The sequence below is a fragment of the Struthio camelus genome, chromosome 1, assembly GCF_040807025.1.
Source record: "Struthio camelus isolate bStrCam1 chromosome 1, bStrCam1.hap1, whole genome shotgun sequence".
Classification (NCBI taxonomy): domain Eukaryota; kingdom Metazoa; phylum Chordata; class Aves; order Struthioniformes; family Struthionidae; genus Struthio; species Struthio camelus.
In genome coordinates this window covers 102,824,156-102,850,668 of record NC_090942.1, presented here as the reverse complement: position 1 = coordinate 102,850,668, position 26,513 = coordinate 102,824,156, and the positions used below count along the sequence as shown (strand labels likewise).

General features: G+C 39.1%; 1 long non-coding RNA gene across 2 annotated transcripts in view; it reads right to left on the bottom strand.

Moving 5' to 3' along the window:
- Positions 1–26,513, bottom strand: part of LOC104144203 (uncharacterized) — an 87,607-nt gene that overhangs the window by 24,138 nt on the left and 36,956 nt on the right. For both annotated transcript variants that reach the window (XR_694075.2, XR_694077.2), the window contains exons 2-4: positions 15,711–15,752; positions 8,243–8,273; positions 7,982–8,040 (exon numbers count right to left, since the gene is read on the bottom strand). This is a non-coding gene — a long non-coding RNA (uncharacterized lncRNA). The remainder of the gene's footprint in view (positions 1–7,981; positions 8,041–8,242; positions 8,274–15,710; positions 15,753–26,513) is intronic.

The window sequence follows — 26,513 nt, the reverse complement described above, 5'->3', positions numbered from 1 at the left end:
AACCCACGCCTTAATACTTGTACACCAGCTTTCCAATTCCAAGTCAAATATAGGGGAGAAAATACCAGAGGAGCAAGGTTATTCTAAAAGCTCCTGTGCTACCTCCCAGTTCAAACTGGGCTCCATACACACGGGTGTGCTACAGTTTATAGATAACCACCCAGAGCTGACTTCCATATTTTTAGTAGGTTTACAGTTTATCAATAAGTGAAATAAATAACCCGAAGGCGTTTCACTTCTGTGTCCATTTCTTGCAGAATATCAAAAAACAAAAATTCCATTTTGGGGAATAGTTCAAGTTTTGACATTTGATTCAGCAGTCATGCGATACCAACACAGCAGCTCTTGGCATTCTGGTGACAAAGCACCCACCTGCGGTGTGGAAGATCTGGGTTATATTTCCTACTGTGCCTGAATCAAAGTAAAACTGGAACACGGGGCCCTGGGCATAACTGGGAAATGTGTTCTCACTGCCCTGACAAATGGACAGCTTCACTGCTCCATTTTCTGCAAGCAAGCATCCCCCCAGCAGGCTTCTGTATATAGTGCTGTGTATACTAGGTAGGTAGGTACTATGCAGTTCCTAGTTTGCTTATTCAATTCAAAGCAGGGCCTTGAATTTGCTCTCCCACATGACAGATTTAGCCCTCCCTTGTTCTCATTTCACTGCATATTCTATTCAAGACCTGAATTTTCCTGCTGAAAATATCATCCAAAATAACATATTCCTGCAACAACGTCCATTTGGATGACCTGGTATTTTTCATCGTCTCCAGGGGAGAGCACTTCTCGGACAGCACATTTAACACCACTCTGTCTTACTAAAGAACCAAACGCAGCACTAAGTACCAACAGAGGAACTAGAAATTGGTTAAAACCCATGTCTCCTGCCCTGCTATCCGCAGCTTAATGAAGTTGTTTACTCCTTCTCTTTCGTCACTAAAGGTCTGGAGTATAGTCTGGTAATATTCACCTGAGCCCTTTGGCCCATTCTGGCATGTTATCTATTTGCTGTAAGAAAGATAAATTCAGTGAGCAATTACTAAACTCACAAGTCTGGTTTGTCACCAGTCATTAAGGCTCCTGCAACCCGCTCCTTCCAGAAAATTTGCTATAATCTTCACTTTCTGTACTCCCAGCATGAGATGCAGCTTGAAAAGTAGCTGTTGTCTCCTTCTGTGGCATTACAGCTTCCTACAAGACATCCTTTAAAACATAAGCGCTTCCAAAACTTAACTTATAGAAAGTGGGGTGGCCCTCATCTCTGTCATTTTTTGAATTGCCAACTTCTTAACTTGTTTTGCTTCTTTTCCTTAGTCCTTACTGACTAAAAATCTATCTGAAGGGTTTAAAATTGGGCTGATGGCCCAATTTCCTCAGCTCTTCAAGCAGACTTCAACCATAAGCAGAATTTATCCTTTCATTTCCATCTATTCTAGAGATAAAACAGTTTTCTTCTATACTCTCTGACTGACAGTATACTGGAATCAGTGGAATCTGTCTATTGCCAGCACCTCCAGCATTTTTTGTGGTGGATCTTGTGTTTGCTATTTTCCTTAATACTTCAGCTCTTGGGAGTCAGTGATGAAGTAAAAACCTCATCTTCCTCCTCCTCACTCTTACACTTACCACCATTCACGCTTACCTGGGTGACCCCAGCCTTCTACCCCTACCACACCATCTAAGCTGGAAATATTTACTGGGGTGGGACTTAAAGTCACTGAAATGACAAAATAAAATAAATTATTTTTCTTCCCTCCATTCTCCTCTTTTATAACTTTAAACTCTTGTGTCTAAACTGAAATGCGCTTTGAGTTGTGATTTAAGAGGCAAATTCTGGCCTTACAGTTATGGAGAGCATCTTCGCAGGTGCTGATCCACTTTTACTTAGTGGTAGGAGGTTGGGAAGATCTGAGAAGCCAAAAGGGACCTAAGACTGCAAGGATTCACCTCCTCACAAGTCTTCTCTTTATAAGCCATCTCAGTCAGCCAGACATTTCCATGAGATTTTGAGCAGAGAAAACTAAAAATAATTTAAGTGAAAAAGAAGGACACGCAATAAGCACAAGTCCACTGGAGAAACATTATTTCACTCTTCGTCATGCAAAGCAGTGCCAGTTAAAAAATACAGATGCCACCATCTATGTTACCTTATTTTGTTTGTGAAATTTGTCTTGAAGTTACATTACAATGTGTCTACTTACCTAGCTAAACCGTAATTCTGTCTATGGGAAACAAAAGCTGTCAATAAAAGTTTATAAAAAGTACCTTACTGCACTTATCTCAGTCAACATTTAATCTGTAAAAATGCAATTGGAATATTAGGTGTTTCTTTCTGGAAGGCTTGAGATGCCATCTTTTGCCATCTGCTCTAATTATTTTTGAATAATTTGGCACATCTCTCTGCCTTTGTTGCTGAACTACAGAAACAGACTTTACTGATCTCTAGCACACAAAAGATGTTAGTATTTACTTCAAAACTATAACAATATTAAATGGTTACACAACAGCAGCACCAAGTCTGAAGTCTGGAACATCCAGGCCGGGTACATAAACTAGAGCTAGGTCTATATAATTTTCTGTGGGATGATATAAAAGCGAGAAAAAATAGCAGATCTGGAAATTGACTGGTAATAATTCTTGTGCAGCATATGCCTCTTTCCCTAGTTTGTTTTCCTTGAAAAATTCTAACTATATTTATCAAATTATTCATCTCCTGATCACAGCACCTGAGACCCTCAGCCAGCCCCTGACAGGAAGAGGGCCATTAATGCCCTTTTTTTTTACGGATGGGGCAATGAGAACAGAAGGTAAACGAGCTCCCCAAGGTCACACGGGATGTCTGAAGGAAAGCTGGGGACACGCACACGGGGCTCTCAAGCCCCAGACCAGAAAGTCATAAATTACCATGGGATTGTTTTAGAACAGTTAACGTGACTGCAACTGTATTGTTTTAGGGTGTTGACTACCACTCACCGGTATGTTGGACAGTGTCCAACAAAATGGGTTTTCTACCTGTTTGGTGACTAAGCTGTACTACAGTATACATACTATACAGTATACTACAGTATAAAGCTAACTTTAGAATATTAAGTATACACGCTAAATTTAGAATATTAAGTCAAGTTTCTGAATGATCCAATATGAAGTAGGACTGAAGAATGAGTAGCAGCTTCCCCAACTAGTATTACACTAATATTAACATTTAAAGATATCTCAGTCACTTCAGCCTTTGCTAAATTATTTACCCCATCCAAAAAGACACTGGATTTTGGGAAGTGGGGGAGGAAGGAGGAAATAAATTTAAGAGCCAAGTCTGATCCTGAACTCTCAAGAGTTCTGGTCCTATCACATACTGGGCATATGACCTTCAGCAAGTCCTTTTTTGCACTGCCTCATCAGTGAAACAGGCCAGAAATTCCTCCCTACGCTTTCTCACCATGATGCTGTGAGAGCTGATGGACATTCGCACAGCTTTTTGAATGTAACAAAGGCTTAGAAAGAGACAAAACGTCACCTGAAGGTTGACTGTGAGTATTAAATTTTATGGAAAACAAACAGGCGAATGACAAACACGAAATTCAGTAATAGCATCAGTAAGGCCATATTGTCCGCTCGTTTGGAACAGTTTGTGTAATACATATATAAATGTGCTTGATGCAGCATATGTGCGTGGGTCAGAGGCAGCAAGGAAGCGTGTCCAGGGTAGCTGTTTTTTTCTCACAGTGTGTCTATACCCTGGCTGGGCTCACGGTCAAGACCACTGTTTTCTTCCCCCGGGGCAGATGAAGCTAAAGTGCAGTATTTTTCAGCTTAGATCTCTCTTTACAGAAGACATATGCAGTTTGCCATAATGCCCTTACAACTAGATGACTCAGCAAACACTGTCCACAAGAATGTTTTCCTTTTTCAGCTGAAGAAATAATACACTGCGTTATCCCCTGCAGACAGTGGAAGTGTTGAAATGAAGCTTGAATAGCATTATTACTATTTTATCTCCTATGAGCTGCAGCTATGTGGTTACGTGTGATGGGGAGAGGAGCTGAGACCCTCTTCACCTCACTGCGTTAAGGCTGAGGGCAGCCTTAGCATTGGGCTGGTGTGCAGCCATGTTCCTTGTCACAGAGGATATTCCCCTGGCCAGACCTCCAGGCGATTTTTGTGATTTCAGATATATCACTGGATGAATAGGGACTGCCAAAATCCTTTTTGTTTCAAATTGCACGGCTGATTTTCAAAGCCGATGTTTTCAAAAACATCGCCCTTCATTTGGGGGCATATGGGGCAAAATGTAACAAGGCCCATTTTTCACAGGGAAAAGACTAACTATGGGAACAGGAGATTATTTACAGATTTAGAGTTCCACATATGCTGATGATATATCCTCCCAAATCATCAGCTTTTTTTTTTTTTTAATAAAACTTTGGTCTTAGTTCCCAAATCACTAGCAATAAGAACTAGAAGGTGAAGTGACTACATCATACAGAACTCATCTATTTGCAATTTAATTTGCAGAGTGTTTTGCAACTACTAGACCATAGCACTATAGGAACATTTTAGGTAGCTTTAAAAGACAACTATTTTAAATATTTAGATAAAATCACTTGCCAAAATTTGAAAAATAAAGGAATCTCTATCATTCCTCATCAGGGCTATTTTTACGATGCACTTACTGAGGAGAACAAAAATCAGTCTGTGGTAGGCAAGACTCTACTCCTATCTTTTGTGCTAGTAAATAATATAATATTGACTTCCTTCCTTTGTTAATATTTTTTGCACCATATAAATACATACACAAACAAGATCTATTAGCATATAAAAATATTATCTCTTTACATTCCTATGAATTCTATGATAAAAAAAATCATTTCTCTTGTTTATATCAAAGTCATAAAAAAAATGTTAAATACAATCTAAAATATTACTTACAGGATTTCACAGAGAAAATGGAAAACTTCTACAAACATTTTTTTCAAAAATTGGAAGTATTTTCAAGAAACTTATTTCCTTAAGATTTTTTCCACAAAAAGCAATTTGATTTCCCGATCAGCTGTCACGGTGATTGTAATGTGAAAGCAGGACTCTTTCCAGACACAAAGAACGTGCAGACACAAATAGCACGTTTGGATCAGTCAGTGGACCAAACTCAGCCATGGTATAAGCAAGAGCTTGTTAATTTTACACGAAAAGGCAGCAGAAGATAGCAGCGAAACAAAAAGACAAATAAATGAGAACACAGAAGGACATGGCAGGTTGCCAATATGAGACGGAGTGTAAAATCAAGTTTACATAAGGTTTAAAAAAAAGAGTGAAGATCAAAGAGGAAAATTCCCAAAGCTGTCTTCAAGGTGAGATGCTGAAAAGTGCTTCTTGTTTTAATAATATTACTAATAATTCTACAGTAGAAAGTATGAAAACAGCCATTGAGAAGATCGGGGCGGGGGGGGAGGGGAAAGACTTGACATATTTCCTGATTTAGCAGCCAGTAAATCAAACAATAAAGAAAGCAATTAGCACAATTTCTCTCTTCTTTCCAGCCTTGTCTATACAATGATTACAAAGACCCTCATCCAAAAACACCTCTAGCATATGTGGGCATAACTATCGTTATCTCCAGTTCAAATTATACTGACTTACATCACGAATTACTTTGATCTTGAAATTGCTGTCGGTCATATATGCAAGCATCTCACATAAACAGTTAAATCAAAAGGCTATTAAAAATTCAGAGAACAGTTAGCTCCCATTTATATCTGTTCAAATCTGCAGATTTTAGGTTAACATTTTACTACAAGCTCTAATTTACTCTGCAAATGCATCATTCATTGCCTCTCATGGATGTTGCACAGCCTTACCCAATACAGATTTGAATTTTAGCTTTTTGATTCTGCAACCATTGCCTATGATCACTATGTTAGAATAAATTTTTTGGCTCACATTTCTCCAGCAGTGATACAAACTCCACAATACAAATTTAGTTACAGTTTTCTGCTGTTACATAGTCCACATCAATGCGTTTTTCCAAAACCGCATTGCATGGACAATGCTAAAAGAGTGGAAAGTACTTGACATGTTATCTTTTAAGTGAGCACGTCATCTGTTTAATATTTTTTTTGTTACACAAAAACAAAGACTTACCCCATCAAACACTGCTGGTGACTTTTAAAAATGATAAAATTATAATGATACGAGGTAGCGTTTTGAAAGTGATGCATAGAGGCACACCCAAACTCTTAGAGGCCTGCAGTAGTATGAAAAAGACTAGAGGTGCCAATCTACTGATATAATAATAATAAAAATTAACAAACAACTATAAACAAAGATTTAAATCAATTAAAATAAGTTTAATAAAAGCCCTAGGAAAACATGTGAGCGATTTAGGATGAACATCTACTCATGCAGGAAAAATGAGAATCTGGTGCCTTCATATAAAATAAGAGCAGCCACATACCAATACAAAGGAGATAACCTATTATGCTATCAGATGATTTTGCAAAACTTCATAACCCTGCAGAACCCCATGGTCCAAGAGCACCTGAATGATTTCACTGTCAGGCCAAATGTATGCCTGAGGTCTGCCCTCATTTGATCTAGGATGCTGGTAAGAGGATGATAATCAAAAAAAAAATGCTTCTTAGATATTTATAAGGACGAAACAATTAGCAAATCTCCAATTCCAAATCCCAAAAGACAAAATGCAGGGTGGATGGGAAAATCATGTAAACATATATCAGATAATAACCTCATGAGATAAAATGACTGAGATTACAAGAGGAATCAGCGTACCTAAGAGTAACAAAACAGCAGATGTAACAAATGTTATCCCCTGTAAGATCAGTATATAAGACTGGAAGGGATCTGCTAGATCAGTCTAGTTCCCCATAAATGCAGGCAAATGCAGAGCAGAGCTTTAATCCAGGAAGGACGTGGTATCTGCTCTATGTGCCCTCACACGCCCCAAGTTCACATCATCCTTTGCTGCTCTCCATCAGTTTAAGGCCTGCAATATTATCTAAAAAGAAATAGGGATAACACGTGGTGATATCTAGGGCATCACCAGTGTATGAGTCTCCTGTAAGGGCAAGGCTAAAATTTAGTGGGTATAAATTTGTAGGGCATCCATAGAAGCAGAGCATGCTGTGGAGAAAGCCCTTTACTAATTATCTATGTATAAATTCCTTCCTGAGCCTCACAAAATACTACTCTGGTAGATCTCAAACCCATTCCTTTTTTAAAATTATTTTTATCTATTTATTTATTTATTATTTTACTGTCAGCATGAAAACCTTTTAAAATGTATTTGCACAAATTGTTAAGAATTCCCATTTATTTCTAGGAACTACACATACCATTTAAGCTTCATCACAGACACTTGCAATAAATAACGTTTACATGACGTATATCAGAAATTTTTACTCTCGTCTCTTCAGACAAACTGAAAAAAAGCATTCATTAATATACCATACTCAGAGTCTCCACATGACAAGTTATAACAGTAGAGTTACTCTGGCTGAGGTTCACACTAAACTACAATGGAAAAAAAAAAAAATCTTTCCTATCAACAGGCTTTTGTCTGAAAGCTCTAGATTTGGGTATTGTATAGACAGACAACAGCAAGGTTGGGAAAATCACTGCTCAGTCATAAATACTTTTGCTGGAACAGGAGAGGTAGTAGAGAGCATGACTGCTTTTTCTGGTGGCTGTTTTGATTTAATATGTGGCTGAATTATAGCATCAAGTACCAGTAATCTGATGTCTTTCACACTTCCAGCTCAAAACCAGTTTTAGAAAGATATGAACAAATCATAGAGAAATATTCTCATTGACTTCTTACCCACAAGTTCTACAGCATGAATAGTACATACAGGGATGCAGACTAAAAATATGAAATACGTATTCCAAAATCTACTGCAAAATTTAACACGTGTTCCCTAAAAGAAGATAATATGATTGACTGAGCAGCCTGTGCAAGAATGCTTACCCTTGCTTTTGAGAGACGTATATCTTCAAGAAACTTCTGAAATCAAGAAGTTTTGATGGCTGTCAAAGGAAAAATAATAAATTAGTCAGGATAGGTGCCAACATTTGCTAACAAGCACACACAAATCTGTCAATTGTCTCAACTTCTTTGGTCTTTTTTAGTAAATTATCCCTTAAGCATCATTTGTAAACTTTTCTGACAAGTAGTACAGAACCTCTCTTCTCCTCTTCAATTTCTTACACACAACTGTTGTTAACTTACCGTTCACAGGGATCTTTCCATAACACAAAACCTACAAAGAAAGAAACACATCTTGTCAGCAAGTTCAAAATTCACTTATATGATCCCAAATGCTTCTGTAAACATGCGGACTTGTTAATTATTCTACTAAAATACAGAAGCAAATCTGCATTACAGTAGGAGCGTGAAAATGATTGCCCCATGTGGAGGCAGCTGCCTGAGGCCAGGAATTGGGGTCCTTCCCGGAGGCTTGCAGATGCCCTGGTCTGAGGTATTTCTGCCTACCCGGGGAGCTGGGACTTGAGGCTTTAGCCTTCAGCCTTCAAGTGTCATTTTGGTTCTTCTTTAGGCTGTTTTATTTTAAATCATGCTCTCCTCCACACACACAACCATTTGGCATATTCAGTTTTTTATTATGATAAGGATTAGATGTTTTGAAAAGTGAAATTTTCTGGGAAACGTGCAAATCCCTGTTTCCACAAGTAATTTAGCACATGCCACCACCTGCCTCTCGAAGGCTGGAAAGGGCTAATGCTCGGTTATGCTTTCACTGCAGCTGATAAAGCTTTAAGTTGTATGAAACCAGGTTAGTAGTAAGGTTACTTTTTTTAGGTTATGAGATAAGCAGGACAGTTCTGAATCCTGCAGAAAACTCAGTACTTTGCTTAGCTTCAAACACAAAGCCCAGATGTCACTGAAATCACCTGGGGCTACAATACTTCAAGTTAAGCTGTGTTTACATACTGTACTAGATTGATATGTTTAGCATCTTGAGGGTCAAGCCTTCTTTAAAAAAAGATTCTTATTTTCTCTTTATAGATTAAGGAAGAAAGTTCAGTTGCGCATCCTTCTCCTCCTCAAAAAGTTGCACTATATCAATTGCATGCTATCTCAGAGACATTTGAAGAAAAAACAGTATGAGGAAAATATTAAAACATAAAATGAAAATGAATATAAATAATGATATCCTTACATAAAAACACATGCATAAAGAAAGAAGAAAAATCTGTATCTTTAACTTCAGAATAAACTCCAAGTAGGTTAATTTTCATCTTTCAAATTTCAAGAATTATATTGCTAGAAAATTATATCTAATAAAATGTATAACCCAAACTAATTAATATCTTTACTCATAAATTCGCACATAACCCATTCAGCAATCAAAGTAAGTGCTGTAAGTACAGGGTGAATAGTCTTTCTGTAATTCATATCTGACAAAGAGGTTTAAAATATTTTAAGCAAAAACCTCAACACAATTTTAACTAAGGAACTACTATGCAGCTTACATTAGAAATATGTGAAGCAATGTGTTTTCATAGGAATATTCTAATTATTAGATTATAATGTTTTGTGATATGTTTATTTGCAAAAGAAAAAACAAAATGCAGAGGGGAGAGCCCACATCCAAGCAAAAATGCATATTTAACAGAAGAATCTTTTATCTTGAAGTTAGTCAAACACTATACTACATTTTTCAAGAGCCTACTATTTTTTAATGAAATATGAAAATCTGCAAATAGACAATTAGCAGACTTGGGACTATTCAGTTCTATATAGTACCAGAGAACGTGAGTATTCATTGTTGACGTTATTGTATCAACCCCATATCAAGGGAAGCTGAAATGAAGCATGTCTTGGACTGCTCAGATTAAAGATTTTTTTCCCTAATTTTACACTCGAAGCCCTGTTTGAAATGGAGCCCGAGAAAGGAGATATCTTTGTATAATCTTCACTGAAGAAATATCCACAGCAGAGACAAAATTGTTATTGAACTCTTTCCTAGTAAACTATACAGAGAGGCAAAGATCTAAAGGAAAACATAGATCAAATGACTTAGAAATGGAAAATAACTACAGAAAAGCCAAAAATCAAAAGACACTACAAAATTAGGTGAACACAGAAATATAATTAAAATATACTAGGAATATATGCTTTATGAATAAAATAAAGATCTAGAGTTTCCAATATTAAAGTTTTCAACCTTTAGTTATTCATCTTTAATAAAATTCAGGTTACACAGTGCTCGCTTAGGTCATTCATCCTCCCCCAACATCACGTTCTAGATATTATACGGATTAAAATGCTATCACTCCAGGTATAGCAAAAACGTTCTCAAGTTTTCTTTATTTTGAAGTACAATACTAAAAGGTGGATTCCTTTCTGATCTTATTTTATCAGCCATGCTGTCACCGGAGCTGTTTGGGGCTAAGGACAGTTTTCCTAATTTGGCTTGAAGGTCTTGATCTCCCCCAAAGACTGCAGACTCCTCAAGTCCTCCTCTAAATGGCCCAGCAGTGGTGAATTATGGGAATTTCCCCAAATGAGCTCAGAGCCCCTCTCTGTCAGACCTTTGCTCCCCCAGAGAGCCAACTTGCTGCAGCTGTAGTGAGTGGTAGGGCCCGCAGCCAGCTATTACTCCCACTAATGACATTTTTAGAGGGTGAAGATCTCATTGAATCCATTGACGTTGACCCATGGGGCTACATTTTCTCCGTGCTGCTCAGTGAATTAGGCATGCAACTGCTATTAACAAAAGCAGAAGACCAGTATATCCAGTTCCCAGCTCACCAGACTGCTAACGCACCCCATAATTTGAAGGAATTGTCTCTTAAAGGCTATACTGCGATAGAGAAATCACTCATGATGAAACAATGTTTAAATGGTGGAAAAATGGCTTGGTTCTAATGTTAAATGAATTTCTCTGAGGCAGACTTTCAAGTAAGTACTATAGGATGAACAACTCATGCTTTAGAATACCTTATTTAAAACAACAGCGTAGGTTTTAGGTACTGACTCACACGATGAGGCCCATTTCTGTGAAGCATCTGTCCCAATTCATTTTGTCTGGAATGTGCTGCCCTGCTTAATCAAAGCAAAACCCAAGACATCTACGTTTACTTTTCTTAGTGAATATAATGATTATGAGTGGAATTTTTATGTTACTTTTTGCAAGAAGACGTAAGTAGCCATAAAAATACAAGTGACCTACCACCAATGCCATTATTTTAATTGACATCTGTGAGCATGTTTTTTTAGGTTGCATCAAGAAAGACGAGGGCCTTTTGTGCCCTTCTGACAGTGATGGCAATCATTAAAGATTTACCAGGGTCATTAAAGTGAGAAATAGCAGTAATGCAGAGCTGAATATCACCGTCCCATGTGGATTCAGCCGAAGTGCAAAGAAAGCCAGTACAGAATTAGCTGAGATCCTACTCTGCCACCTTAACCTCATTGTAAAAGAACAGAGAGAAAAAAACCCCCACCAACTTGTATAAAACACATTAGAGTAGCACATTTCACTTACGTGATAGGTATTGCCAGTAAAGGACATAATACTTCTTTCCACATTAAAGGCACTATTGTGCTTTCACGTGGTACAGCCGCGATGAGCGCTGGCAGGGGAATTTTGGGTGACTGCATTAGTGCCAGTCCACGAGATGTTTCCGCTGCGACGTTGCAGTAAACGCACCACGAGGCCGCTCGCAGGCATCCCCCAGCACGGCGTGCGTGGGGCTGAGCCCCCGGCTGCCTGCCACAGGGGGTCCGCTGAGCCTGGCACACACAGGGAGACCGTCGCGTGGAGCAGCTGGGGAGAAGACCCTCGCGCTCCCCCCCTCAGGGCCACCTGCATCACCATAACCGACTTAAATTACACGAGGCCACCGCCCGAGTAATTGGTGTTTCGTGCCCCCTCAGTGTACCTAGTGGAGGGATCAGCACAGTCCCGGTGGCATCCCGTTTTTAAAAGAAAAGAGCAACCACTAGGACTCTGTAGGATGTTACCTGACCAAACACGGTGCCTCTTCCCACAGCGTTTGTCTTATGATTAATACTGAGAGAGAAGAGCATCAGGTTTTTGCTTTGCTATTGGGTCTGAACTTTAAAAGCAACGTCCCACCGTACCTTTAAATACAGTCCTCATACAGGCACTGTAACTAGTTTTGGCAAAGACAGAAAGATGCTAAAACACAAAGAAACAAGCAGGTGCAGGTATAATATAATTTAACGCGTTTAACTACGAGCCTGAAGACTGCACAGACGCACACCTTGCCAGGACAGCCATATGCAAATTCCTCTAAGGTACGAAATGAAACTAGTTTTTAAACCATTATCACACGTGCGTTCAATTATTATAATACTTTGTGAACTGACACCACAAAAATCCTAGGAGAAAAGGTACAGGGGGTTTCTAACCTTGCTTTGATTATCCTGTTCATTATATCAAATGGAACAGGAAAGCGATCTCCTGCGGGAATCAGTCACTGCTCTTGTTTTAATCCACCTCCTTTGATTTCCTGAGCAGCTCAGATTAAAGATAGACCTTCTCTTCTGTCGGATGTCGCGTCGCGCTGCGGCGCTGTGAGAAGGAGCGAGCGGCACAAAGGCCTTTGTCTGCTGCGGCTGCTTTAGCCGACATACCAATGGGCCGGTTACAGTGCCAAGCTGTTTGGCGACGGCTGAACTAAAAAACGCTTCCTGTCAATCAGCTGAAAAATGAAATAACCGACAGTAGGGAAAATTGGAAATTAATGGTAAGTTAAAAAGAAACACTGAAAATTGCTTTGCTCTTCTATGCGCAGACACGTGCATGCTAGCACATAGATACATGCATACCTTTATAAGAAAGGGTTAATAATAAGACACGGTGGTTGTGGACATTAAATTTTAAGTGATTGCATATCAGTATTCTCTCTACTGCATTATGGATGTTTGTTTTGTTGAAGCTATGGGATGCTGATTCTAAAGCCCTTTTCAAGATAACTTTTGCTAGTCTTGGACTTCTGTCAAAAAACGATACTTCATGCACCTGTGACACACTTAATATATCCGTACTTCAGAGTCAGACATCATCACATGATGCATGACAGGTGAACATGTTTTAAACATATGTTTCACATGGCACAATCAATCACAATACAACTAGTAGGAGCAGCAGTTGGTACACAGCGACAATGCAACTCCAAGCTTGTGCTGTAGCGAGATAATGCATTTCCCGGGTCATTGGAGGCACTAATTTCAACTTCTGCCTCATGATACTTCCAAGGAGTGTGTTATCTTCGGGTAACACATGTCTGCTTGTACCTGACTGTTTAATTATTGTACACAAAATTCCACATCAGAATAATTGTCATCTCAAGGTACCCCTGCGTGCTGCAGGGTCCTTCTGACTCCTGATGTAAATGAACAAGTGTAAGTTGTGCAGCAAGTAAAATGACCTTGGTAGAGATTTGTCCCCCAAACTGATGGGATTTCACAGCTTCAAAGTGCAGCCAGGAGAGGAATACTATGCAAATGTTGTCATTCCACTTTCAGTTCAAATATCCACAGCAGATTGTGATTTGTTTTTCATGCAGGAATCATCTATGCAAAAGGTCACTTGTGGGAATACACGAACCAGAATCTCCCAGCAGACTTTCCCTAGGCCATTGCTTAGCGGTAGCGGATGCCTTAGTCTTTCTTAGTGATAGCCTTCCACTTCCCGTAAACAAACAAATAAATAAATACTCTCTGGAGCAAGGCTTTGAATCTAGCTTTTTTTACATACCAGATGAATGGGATACAGAGTCAGCCCCTGATACAATGAATTAGCTATATGAATTGGAGGAGCTCCAGCAGAAGGAGTAGGAAGACCCCACATAACAAGAGACTGGAGCGCTGCATGATGGGTACTCCGCTTGAGGTGCCGGAGAGCCAATCCCGAGTCTCCAGTATGACCAGCAAGGACGTGAGTTTGCACCTGGATCTTGCCCTCTCTGAGGCTTGAACATCTGAAATAACTAAGCATCTGTGGTGAAGGCCTCTTTATACACAATTAACCAGTTTTACTTTTGTTCTGCGAGAAACCTCATCTCAGAGCTGAGAGGCATCTCATACACCTCAGCCTCCAACCCAAAATTGTTCCTAGGACCAATGGGTGTTTTGATCAGTTGCCAAAAGACTGATCCCTGATATACCCACAGTCCTCCAAGTACAGGTAAAAAATTCTCAACAAGGTCTAGTTTTCGTTGCTATTTTTTAAACACTCAAATATTGTGACCCCAGGAAATATTTAAGTATTGAGGCACATTTATTTACTACAAATGAAGAACTTTGGGGGAAATGAAATGTTTCTTACAGTCTTAGTGATGTTCTGGACTACGGCTGTGCTGTCAGCTGTATTTTGACCCCTAGAGCGATTGATCTTAAGCTTCTAATTGGGATGACAATCCATCACCCAAATTGCTTGATATTCAGGTGGGCAATTTGTCATCTGCACTACTCGATATCATGTACATAGCATACCAGACAATATCTTACCATGAATCACTAACAAGAAGATATGGAATCATACAAAAAAATAGTCCTAAAGGCTCTATAAAAGTGATTTAGTGCAGCCCCCTACCCTACAGCAGAATCTTTATTACCTAACGCAATCCTGACAGATGTGTGTCCAGCCCTTTCTTATATGCAATCAAAATTGCCTTAGCATAAATGCCACGGTCAAGGTCTGGGATATTCTAGCTATTCTGACTAGTAAAAAGAATAAAAGGTTAAGAAACAAATAAGAGATACAAATGAGTTCTTAAAAAGCAATAGTCGCGTCTTCTTATCTTCTAGAGGCTTGTGGCACATCAGCCCTCCTAATAGGATATTTATGAGTATATGTAACTTGAATTCTGATTTTGTTACTACTTGGACAGTATCTCTCAAGACATCTGAAGCAACTGAGATTTCTCTAAAGATTGTTTTTCTATCTAATCAATCCCACTTTACTGTTAATATTTAAACATATAACTGGAAGTTATTATGAAGGTATGCAGTTCTACAAACTATTGTTTATTTTGGGCTCTGTCTACATTGGCAAGTTTTTCAGTATAAAAGGAAAGGAGCATTCACGGAAGCAAATGGTTCTGAGGTCCATACAACTACACCACAGCAGCCTGGGGGATTTGCTAAGGCCTACAGTTAGTTTGAGCACCTGAACTGAACATCCCCAGCAGGTTCATGGATCAGAGCTGGCAAGAAGAGATCACCTTAGACCCACATGTTCTCCTCTCCAGCGCACACCCGAGGCAGTTTGTTTTCCTCTTGAAAGGAGTACAGCTCATACGCATCAACCGTGCTCTGTGAACCATCACGTGGTTAAGTGGGGACAATCAAGGGAATAGCTATGTCCTCCAGTCCATGCTAAAACTGCACTGCTCCTCCAAGCCCATAAGCTAACGTGCCTCACCCCTGGACTGCCACTGGCACTCTCGCCCACGCTCTGGGTAACAGGTAGAAAAATGCTGGCAGTATCAAGCACCATCGTGAATGCTATCAGTGCTTGTTCACTGTTTGGTGACAAACTTCTTCAGGAATTACCTACTGGAGAAATTGTCCACTTGCAGGGGAGCAAGAAGCTGTTTATAGGAACTCTCACAGACGTTAAAAGAAAGAAAAGCATACTTTCTATCTTTTGAATAGATATTTTTGAGCCCTGACAGGTGTTGTCACGGCTTTTACCCACCTATGATTTTTCAGCGTCCTTTTCCATTGTGCTCCTTCTCAGCTGCAAGAAAGGAGAGAAATATGAGCTCTTTCATGGAGGATACAGATTTATTTTACTCCTGATGAGAAATTAAGGATGCTCTGACCAACAGCATGTGGTTTCTATTTCTGTTTGTAGCTAGCCTTACAATAGTAGGTCAAAAGGATTAGAGGAAGGTCAGTGTTACTGTTTCTTGAGGAAAGCAGCAATTGTGGATTCACAATGTTCTTGCTTTCTGAAGAAAGTGGATATTTTATATGACAGGGTGTTTCAAATACCTGGGGTTTTTTTTGTTTTTTTTTTTTTAAAGAAACTGAAAAAAAGGATATACTGGTATGTTTATTTACCTTTCATCTTTTTTCATTTTTCTTCATTACATAGTAAACATTATACAGAGAAAAAAGGCTAATGTGTTGTCTGACATAGGCCCTAAAACATGCTTTTTCTTAAAACTATGAAGGAAAGAAACAGCAATAGCAGTACAACCCATACATTATTTAAAACAAAAACACATGGAAGAGCTATAATATCTCTGAGCAACATGACAGTCAAATAAAAGGGCAACAAGTTCTCTGGAGCCCAATCTTTTCATTTTCTATTCTCTGATTTGTCTGATCTGATCTTTCTATCCACTAGCATTTCAGGGAAAAACTGCTCAATTCATGTAGTTTAAATCTTATCAGGATCCAAACAGTCTATCGATTTATTAGCAGCATGCAAATAACTGGCGATCAGTGACCTATACACTCAGAATCAATATCAGCAGTACAACAAATAAGCTGCAAACCTGGGTGCTTACTCAATGTTAGTATGCTTCTGCAAATTTCTCTACAAAGGGTCATCTTCCTCTTTAGCACGATGGGGTTTTGCTATCGAATGCACTCACAGGTCATGCTCACACACCTATGCGTTACTTGGCTGCTATCTAGGCCATTTTGACACAGGTGAGCTGTGCCTGCCCACGCAGCTCGCCATGCAGTGCATCCCACTGCTGAGAGCATGTCGGGGTGCAGAAACTGCATCCTGTATACAGTGCATGCAAAGCATATGGAGCGCCGTGGAATATTTTTTGGATTGCACACAATAAGCCTCACTCTATTAGGACCTATTTCTACTTCCAGAAAAAGGACTGCAATGCTCCAGTTGCTTTTAATGGTTGAAGAATCACGTTCCCTTGAGTGAGAAGATAAGCTGAGAGGATTTTTAATTAAAACTCACTCTTCCTCATCTTTATCCCAGAAGTCTGTTTCATGTCGAAAGAACAAAAGCCAATCTTCCTGTCTCTCCCTGGCACTGCAGGTATGTCTTGCAGGCTGTTTGCTCACTCTCATAAGAAAACTAGATTGCACATAAGTGTTGTAAAAGGGAACTCGCACACGAATGAGCACATCCTGAACTCAGCTGTGGGGACACATTTGCAGTAAAGTAAGCTGCAGAACAACTATATTGCTCTGCTGCTTGCAGCAGGATTTCCTTAGACAATGCATGCCCCACACTGGATATTGGTGTAGCCAAAAGCTCTATCCCCAGCCCACTAAAAGGATGGCTGTTTTCACAGCCCCGCTCGTGAATACAGCCCCTCTCTTACAGCACATCTCCAAGGTTTACAAGACATGTCCTGTAGTTCTTAAGGATTTTACTCTGGAAGAGCAGATTTGCAGAAAGGAAGGATGAATACCAAAGGGGAAGCCAAGAGGAAAATGCATGTAGAAATGAAGTCTTAGGCATTATAATTACCTAGCATGGGTACATCAGGACGATGTGAACACCTAAGGAATAAGTAAATAAAAAAAGACCAAATCCCACTCTTTTTGCATACCTTGGGCAACGATTCATCAGGATGAGGAGGTGCTGCAGCCCTGGCGGCTGCTTGCCTGCCCCTTCCAAGGGCCTTTGGTCTACCTGGCCTGTGGGCAACCCAATGGCCACGTGCTGCCGCCAGGTAAAGCCCTAGCCAAGTTGCATCCACGTTGCAGCAGCCAAGCCACTAAAATTGTACCGGGGTAAGCCAGGGACTCCACTAAAAATTACCCAAGGCACGAATTTTACCCCCAAAGGCTAGGTATCTGATTAATCAAAACCAAATCAAAATTGCTTCCAACTAAAACCTTGCCAGGAGAAGCCATGCGAAACCAGTGCTGATAAACACGCATAGTCATGTATCTACCACAAAGCTGTGCTTCTAAAGGCAGGCTGTAAAGTATCTGTGTGTTCTCCTAACAATTTTACAGGAAGCTTTTTTTTCTTTTTAAAAAAACTTTTTATGTATCCCATGAATGCATTTTACTTACAGCTGTATCAACAAAAACAAACAGAAAATGGACAAAAATCTCGAGAAAAATATAGAAATTCACTTATCATTGCCTCTAATGGCAGCCTTTATTTCCTCTATTTGGTGCATAAATAACCTCATTATGTAATTTTCTGATATGGAAGTAACTGAAGAAGCTGAACATGCAGCCCAAAAGAAACTGAAGGGCACAAGCTGAAGCCTAGACAAAGTGGGTTTGTGCAATTAAGTAACACAGACATAAATATGGTCAACTGAACCTGTTTTGCTTGCCTTTTCCTAGTTTGTGTTTATACTGTGTGATTTTTGAAGGAGAAGAGGGTAGTAATGTACAGGGGAGAGATCATTTTTACTGTTTTTCTTCCTCTTTCATTTTTATCACGTTTAGTTTAGATGAGGGGAGGAGTATTTGTATTTTTTTTTTAATCACAATCTTGTTTATGCTATAATTTTTGTAATTTTGTCCTGAACTCATGTGATTACTCATCATATTTTTACTACTTTTATTTGTAGAATTGATATCTTTTGATCCTCTGCTGTTTTCCCATATGTTTAAAAATTTCCAAACTAATTAAGATGATTAACTAAAAAAGACTAATTGCATTCATAAATGCAATGTGTCACTTCTGATTAGCAGGTGGCTCTTTTGTATTTTGGATACGTAAAAGCAGATGGAAATGTGGCAGACTTAGCTATATTTAATCTGCCTGTTTCCTTCCAGGCTGCTCCACTTTCTGGTTAACACTGCTAACGACAATGAAACCTATGAAAGCTTCAGGTTGCTTATTTTTTTTGTCTCTACCATTTCTTATTTGGCAACAGATATCTCACTCGGCACCCTGGCTGTTCCTTCCTAACTGAGAGGCTTTGAACTGTTCTTTCTAAACGTTTTGCAACTCCTACTCACAAGCTTCAAGGTGTCTAGAAGGACAGGAGAAGAAAACACGTTGCAGAACATACTTAAGAAACCTGAATATTCTGTTTCTTATTTCTGTGTCTAATGAAGAGTACAAATATTTTTTAGCATTAATTGTTAAACACTGCCTAAAAACACTCCCTTCTTACTCCTAGATTCTTTTTTCCCATATTTCAAATCCAAAGCAGAGTTACATCACTCCTTTTCCTATATCTGAGGCTTTTTTCCTGAGTAATACCAGTAATGCAATTCTGAATCAGCTGCTTCATTATACCCTATTCTCCCCGTATTTAGTCTTCTTAAATCCTACTTCTTCTAAAGTATACTCTCCTATTTCACTATTTTCCCGTCACTTAACCTTTCTGGGGTTACCACTTTTGATACAGTATCTGCTACTCATTCCCTTCTCCAAATTTTGGCTGTTCCTCATGTAAGCAATTTTCTTGCTGACATACCAAATAAAACTTAGCCCACCTTAGTCAATGTCTGTGCATCTGACACATTTGTTTTGTAGTAATATATAATGAGATACCAAGGAGCACATTGTCTTTTCATTTCCATATGTGTAGTACCAGAGAAAAAAAGAAAATAGTCAGATACATCTTACAAGAACAAGCTCAGATATTCATAATGCTAGGAAAACTAGATCATATTTTCCTGTTTGTAGTTTTAAATTGATATTGTCCTCAAATTAAACACAGGACTTTTTTTTTTTGGTTGTTATGAGTGTCTTTTCTTACCATTGTACATGGAGATTGTACATTGTACGCACATATATATGCGTATATAAACTGTGTTATATGTGGTGACCAGAGTGCAATATAAACGATGGAACCCAACATCTGCTACACAATAGTAATGATGTGAACAAGAAGTGAAAATCACCTCAAATAAAATGCCAGGTAAAGGTGCAGATTTCCACCTGCATTCAATAGAGAAAAAGATTACGCTTCCAAACTCTCCATCCTTTGTATCTCAGTTCTTCTCTGTTCACACGTACACGTTAAAAAGGGAGCTGAAATGCAGAGGCGTGTAGCTCTTAATACAGCAGCAATCAGAAAGTGTGCTAAGTCCCAATCACAAATGAAAAGGACTATACTGGCATTCAAACAGGAAAACTGATAAAGAGATTTTTCTGAATTTCAGGGCTTTCACTGTATCTAGTGTATTATTGTGAATAATAGTTTGCCAGAATTCTTAAAAAAGTCCCAAAAAATAAAAACAAAAAAAAAACCCAAAACCCACGCAGGCAGGTCATTTTGCCTTTAACTCTTGCTTAGGATATTTGTCTTCAGCAAAAAGTTTAGAGGAATAAGGGCTTCAAGATTTTGCACGGAGTTCGTGAGTGCAGCTACGTACAGACACGTATTTGTTGTTCAAAAACCAAAACCTGGAAGACATCTTTGCCAATAAATTTGAGTAAGTGCTATTAGTGCAGATGCTATTGAATACTAGCATCCTGTATCATCCGTTTAAGGAACTGTATGACTAAGGGAATTGGTAACGGGATATAGAGCCTTTCACCTCTAGGTCAATAGTTATAATCTGAACCAGACGGAGAGAACTCAGGAGTCAATGCCATGTAATTCCCATCTACCGACTTAAGTAAAATTAGTCTGTGGCCTCCAGAGAATTTCTATAGAAGAAATACTGTAACCACAAGGTGTGTGTGTGGGGGGGGGGGGGACTATCACTAGGGTTGTGTATGCCATTGACAAGAGTGGGAGAGCCAAGAACTGAATTGTCTGAAGGGATATTTAGTCCCTCCACAATAAGCAAGTAGAAATGGTTCAGTAAAGAAGTTAAAAGGAAAATAGCCGACTGTAACTTTTTGTTTTTCTATAGCACCGGCACCTTCCACGGGCTTGAACTTGTTTGAAATTTAAACAGTGTTCACCAGCACTCAAAGTATCAGACAATACAAATTATTCCATGCAATAAATATTGAGCAAAATCCATAACTTGCACATATCAATACACTCTGCACATATCACTTTAGAAACAACATACAGTCTTCAGCTGCTACGACACAACTAGTCCAATCTGTGGAAAGCTGTGTATAAACGCAGTAAGAGGCAGTCAGGCTTACAAACCTGTGAAAACCCTATCGTGGGGAACTCCCAACATGGAGGGGTTTCAGTGATTTACTCCACGTTCTGATTTAAATTTGGGAATATGCAGCCTGCTGCTCCTTCCTACTCATCTCCACGCTTGCTGTAACAACCTATACTGAATAACTGTGGGCAAGGTTTAAGTTGCCAAGTGCTGGATGCCAATACTACTACAGCAATGGGTTTCCCACTGCGGAGAGAGTTGCAACCAACAAAGGCCAGACACACGAAGAGAAAAACACAGTTAAGTGATTCTATTTTAAGCTGAAGCCTGGATAACCTTAATGCCAACAATAACATAAGCAGAGCAAAGAAAGATGCCAAGGTTACCTTTAGCTGGGGTACCTGATGTTAATGCACAGCAGCTAGAGGATGTGTTATATAGAGGACATGGGGCTCCTCCTCTGGTGATCCCTTTGCCCATCTGCAACGTACATGAATCATGGTCAGGGGATCAAATTGCAGTAAGGTATACTGTGGGCTAGCCAAAACTGCACAACACCACTGTTTTTCCAACATATTTTGGATCTTGTTTAGATACAGAATCTGGACTAATTTATGCTAGTGTTAACAGGAGAACTCAAAGAACAAATGTCCCCTTTCATCTCACAGGAGCCCTTTTGATCTCCAACTGTAATGACATCAACTAATTTATCAAAATGAAACTGAGAAACGCACAAGTATCTCAGGGACATCATGGGCAATGTATTAATATCCAGAACAAACACATCAGACTATCACACACTTCTCTACAACCAAATGCATGAACTTTATAGAGAAAACAGTGGCATTTAGTTTGGATTAATAATGTCTACTTGCTGGTCTCATGCCCATTGCAAGAATGTCACCTTATATTAGCCAATATAAACATTCTCCTTTGACTTCTTTAGCAGCTATATATCTTTTCAATTTATAAACGTTTGGATGGTGAGAGATATGCCAAGCATAAATCATTAATGTTTAAAATAAATTATTTTCCTTGCATAAAAGCAACTCTCGTTGCCTACAGTACCCAAGGACAGACCCTAGCCCTTATTCTGGGAATAAGAGATGTTTGGTATTCTCTAATCTCCACAACATTTTTATCTTTAATGATTCCCCTTTAAAAGGAGTATAGGATTAGACTGTAACCAAAGGAGCCTTTTAAATGTTTCTCTTAGTTTCTTTTTTTTAAAACTAATAAACCCATCAATTATGATTTACTACTTGTGAATTATGCATACAACTAAAATCGATAGGGATGCTGGTGTTAGCAGAGCTTAAGCTTTGACTGTCCCTTCTTCCTCCTGCCCCACCTGCCTTAGAACATGAAGATTTTTTTTGGTGATAAATAAGCACATTTCTCATACATGCCTATTTTTAACCTACTTTATGCTAAGCCACAGAAAGACTGGTAGTTACTGTACCCAGAAATAGTCTTCAGTAGAACAGCATAAGGCATTAACCTTTGAGTTGACCAGTATTTTTTTTTATTTTTTTTTTTTACGTTAAACTGAGATAAATAGAAGAGGAATATAATTCCAAAATAAAAAAATCAAAATGACTGTATGCAACATTTCCTAGGCAATTTTCACCTCCACATCCACGCACCTTCATTTTGGAGTAGGCGAAGGTGAGAAGACACAGCAAGAAAAATACATTTATTGAATGTGGCAGGAAATCAACTAATTTCAGTCAACAAAATAGGCATTAGTCTTTCCTTATCTGACTCTCTGTCTTTTATTTGGGATAGGTAGATTTACAGTGTTAATGATAGGATTTTGGCACCTGTTTTTCCACCAGTTTCTAATGAGAACTCAGCATCCAAATCGTCTTTCCAAATGTCAGCCCTAACCTCTTCATCATGTTTGGTGGGTAGCAGAAGGAGGGTCAGTTCCAGCACTAAGCACAGGCAACTGTGAAGACCTTTCTGGGGTGATGCAGCCTCCTGGGACGTGCATGGGGACAGAGGTACAACCACAGTAGCGGCTCTCGCTGAGTGCCCCAGGTCTGAAGGATGGTCCCTCACTGAGGGGCGCCTCACAACCCTCCGTCACCCATCTCACCTTGTCGAAGGATACCCTGTTGCCAACAGGAATTAGAGCATACCCATGTACTGACAGCAAACTCTTGACAACTACATTTCTGGTAGAAAAGCCTTTAGAAAGCAAACAGACAAAAAAAAAAAAAATTAAACCTCCCACCAGCCCACACAGGGCATGGCCACCCCAGGAATTGACCGAGGAGGACATCACAGAGGTGCTCCAATCCCCAACCTTGGGCTTCTAAATTTAACATCTTACTGCAGGGTCTGGCCATGAGGAAAGTTGAATTTCCCCTGACAAGACAGCTTTTTCCTCAGACCGTTACCCCGACCACTGGCCTGTGACAGAGTAGGGAAGAAAGGGAAGGAAGATAAAAAGAAACGAGGGAAGAAAGTAGGCAAGCAGCTGGCTATCATCCAATATCGATTCCTCCTCGCAGAGCAGAGGAACACCGTCCTGTAACGGAGATCGTGAATGCGTTTCATACACACATTTGCCCAGACCCAATCACTACATTTTTTTACCGCAGCCCTTTCTGATACCCTTGATCTCCATGAAGATAATTCCTGGCATTCTGCATAACGCTACGGGGCCGTGCAGTGAAGCTGGGTGAACCTGCTGCATAGGGCGCTAGATTAAGTGCAGGTAGCCGTTATGAATTGTTAGCTGTAATTTACTGACTGCGGCGGGGGGAGGATGGAGGGCACGGTGTGGTTTTCACAGCATGAATTAGAGTCCTCTGGTGAAATGAGGGTGCTTTGTGCTGATTAAATTATAAGAAATGTGCACCTGGGCCACATAAAGACCTGACATTCTCTCCATATAGGCTGACAGATAATATAAATGATGTACATCATAATTCCAGCATCATCTGAAAGTTTAATACATGTAATTGTGAATTGCTTTTCTTCTTTTAAATTGCAAACACAGCAAAATTGCAGGCTTAGTGTTACTGATGAGTCAGTGTTGGTCTGCTATATATGTTACAATGGCCATATATAAAGAGAACTATGACACCTCAGTTTACCATAATTATCTTTTTCTTTTTGAGTTGTTACCATAGCCGAATGGTTCAGAAGCAGCTTAGGTTAAGTAGCAAGGAAGGAGGAATTGAATTGGTAGCTTTTAACTGAAATGAATTGGTTATAATCTCAGCCATCTAAAATATACAATGTTTTGCATGATAGCTAAAGGAAATAGCAATTATAAAATCAGAAAATGTAGACAGAAAAGCAAAAGATGAAACATTAATCAATTAACCCAGAAAACTGACTGTGTTAAATAGCAGGGCATCTTTTCCCTCTATTTATGCTTGTGGACGTTTAGAACTCAACATGGAAGGGCATTTAGCCTATTTTGCTAGAATGGCAGCTGTGCAAAGGTCCTTTTCCAACTGCAAAATAGTAATAATAAAAGCAGAACACCAAAACCACACTTCAACTGCTGAAGCACTCCATTGTCAATGATTTTTTGTTTAGTCTTGCTTCCATCACATCTCCACAGGTTTGAAATGCGTGTGAGCCATTCTGTTCTTTTCAGAAGCTTTAAAACAGAAAAATTGTGTTGAAATAAAAATAAAACATTCCAATTTCAAGGTTAACAGCATTACTTCCCTTGTTAAACAGTTGAAAGACAGTTGCCAAAAGATTGTACTACTTATTTAGGAATAAAAATGAGGAAGCTGAAGAAATACATCTGTAGTTATTGGATCGAAGAGAATAATATGCAATTATTTGCAAAAGTCGTAAAAAGGAATGCTGGAGAAAGAGCCTATAAAAGGCTAATCTGTACTTTAGAGGATATCCTCACATAAGAAGGTGCTCCTTAGGATGGACTTTGGTTTGATACCCATCTCTAGTATTGCCTGATTTCTCTATCATACCAGGTTTTTGGAAAGTTTTTAGGGGGAAAGAGTCTTTGGTTTAAGTTTGTTCTTTTGTTCATCTTCTGTTTATTCTTACACAGACCACAGTGTGTTTGTATGCTTTTTAGAGAAATAAAATTCCTTGTGTAGAGGCATTATTCTTGAATTATAGTGAAGCTATTCAATCAAATGGTGCCTATTCCTTATTCACCCTAAAAAGTCAGCTTTGAAGAGTTACTGAAGAGGGTGGTAAAGGACAGCTGGAATAAATGCAAACTCGAGATCATGCTTTTGTAACTGCCTACCAACCAGTTGTTGCTCTGGGCTGAATCACATTAGACCAGTTTTCATTAACTGTCGAGTCAGCCTACATGGGCAATGTGTAATCTCGAAGATCAAGACCTTACTCTCTCTTCTAATCCTAAGAAAACACATTAATCTGAATTAAAGCAGTTTGCCCAGACTCTTGAACCCACGGTAACTATCACTCAGCATCACTGTGATATATAGGAAGAATTTGATTAGGTAGATAGTGTATGCACACTATGGTTCGCATAGGAGTTACAACAAATTGCTGGGAACTGAAATATTAGCTTCTGCCTGGTGATTGAGTTGGCGTCTCCATTGCAAAGGCTAATAGCAGATGGTAGTAAACTGCAAAACAAAGGGCATTTTACAATATTCTTCTCTTGTATATGAACGAGCAGCTAACGTTAATGACTTTACAAAAAGAGAGAGAGCACAATCAAAGGGAGTATGCTTCAAGTTTTCCTGATGTAGTAGCGAAACCTCTTTCTTTAAAAGCAGAAATAATTTTCTCTAAAGTTTAAAACATCCAAGGTGATGAAATTGTTTCAACATCACAAGATCATCCTTAATAAGAAAAGAAATCCAACATAGCTGGCCCGAGTACTTACCTGTATTTCTGCTCCGAATAAAACTGAAAGGCATTACTTCCTTCACAACATTGAGCAAATGTAAGGGAATATGAGAACCTACACAAATTAGAATTAAGGTACTCAATAGCAGTTCTCTTATTAAAAGCTGTAAACCCTCATCACTTGTTGAGCTGTCAGACTCAATAGATACAAAGGAAGCAGTTCAGCTTGGAGTAAGCAGAGGTGTGGCCTATAAAAAAAACCCTGAACAAGTACTTTGACTAGGACAGGAGAACATGAATTGCGTATTGAGTTGGTTTTCCTCAGAAAAAAGGATGAAACATTTAGATAAAAAGAACCAGCTCAGAGACAAAATACTGATTTTGAGACTGACTGCATTTTTTCTTCTGAATAAGATTGCTTAATAATAACTAAATAATAACTTAGGGTTTCTGAGTAAGAGTTTGTTAATTTTTAAAATTATTTTGGGCAGAGGAAACTTTTACCATTTGAAGTAAGGAATGGGAGCCATACAAACTTGGGTCTTGACAGTTCATGATATGAGAAGGCATTGCTCTTCTAAACTCAGGTAAGAGGGTCTTACACAGAACTTATTTCTCATTGCCTTTTAGGTGGTACTAAAAGCAAGTTGAGCTAGAGAAAAAAAGGAATCTGAGTAAAGGGCTGTATCAAAGTTTG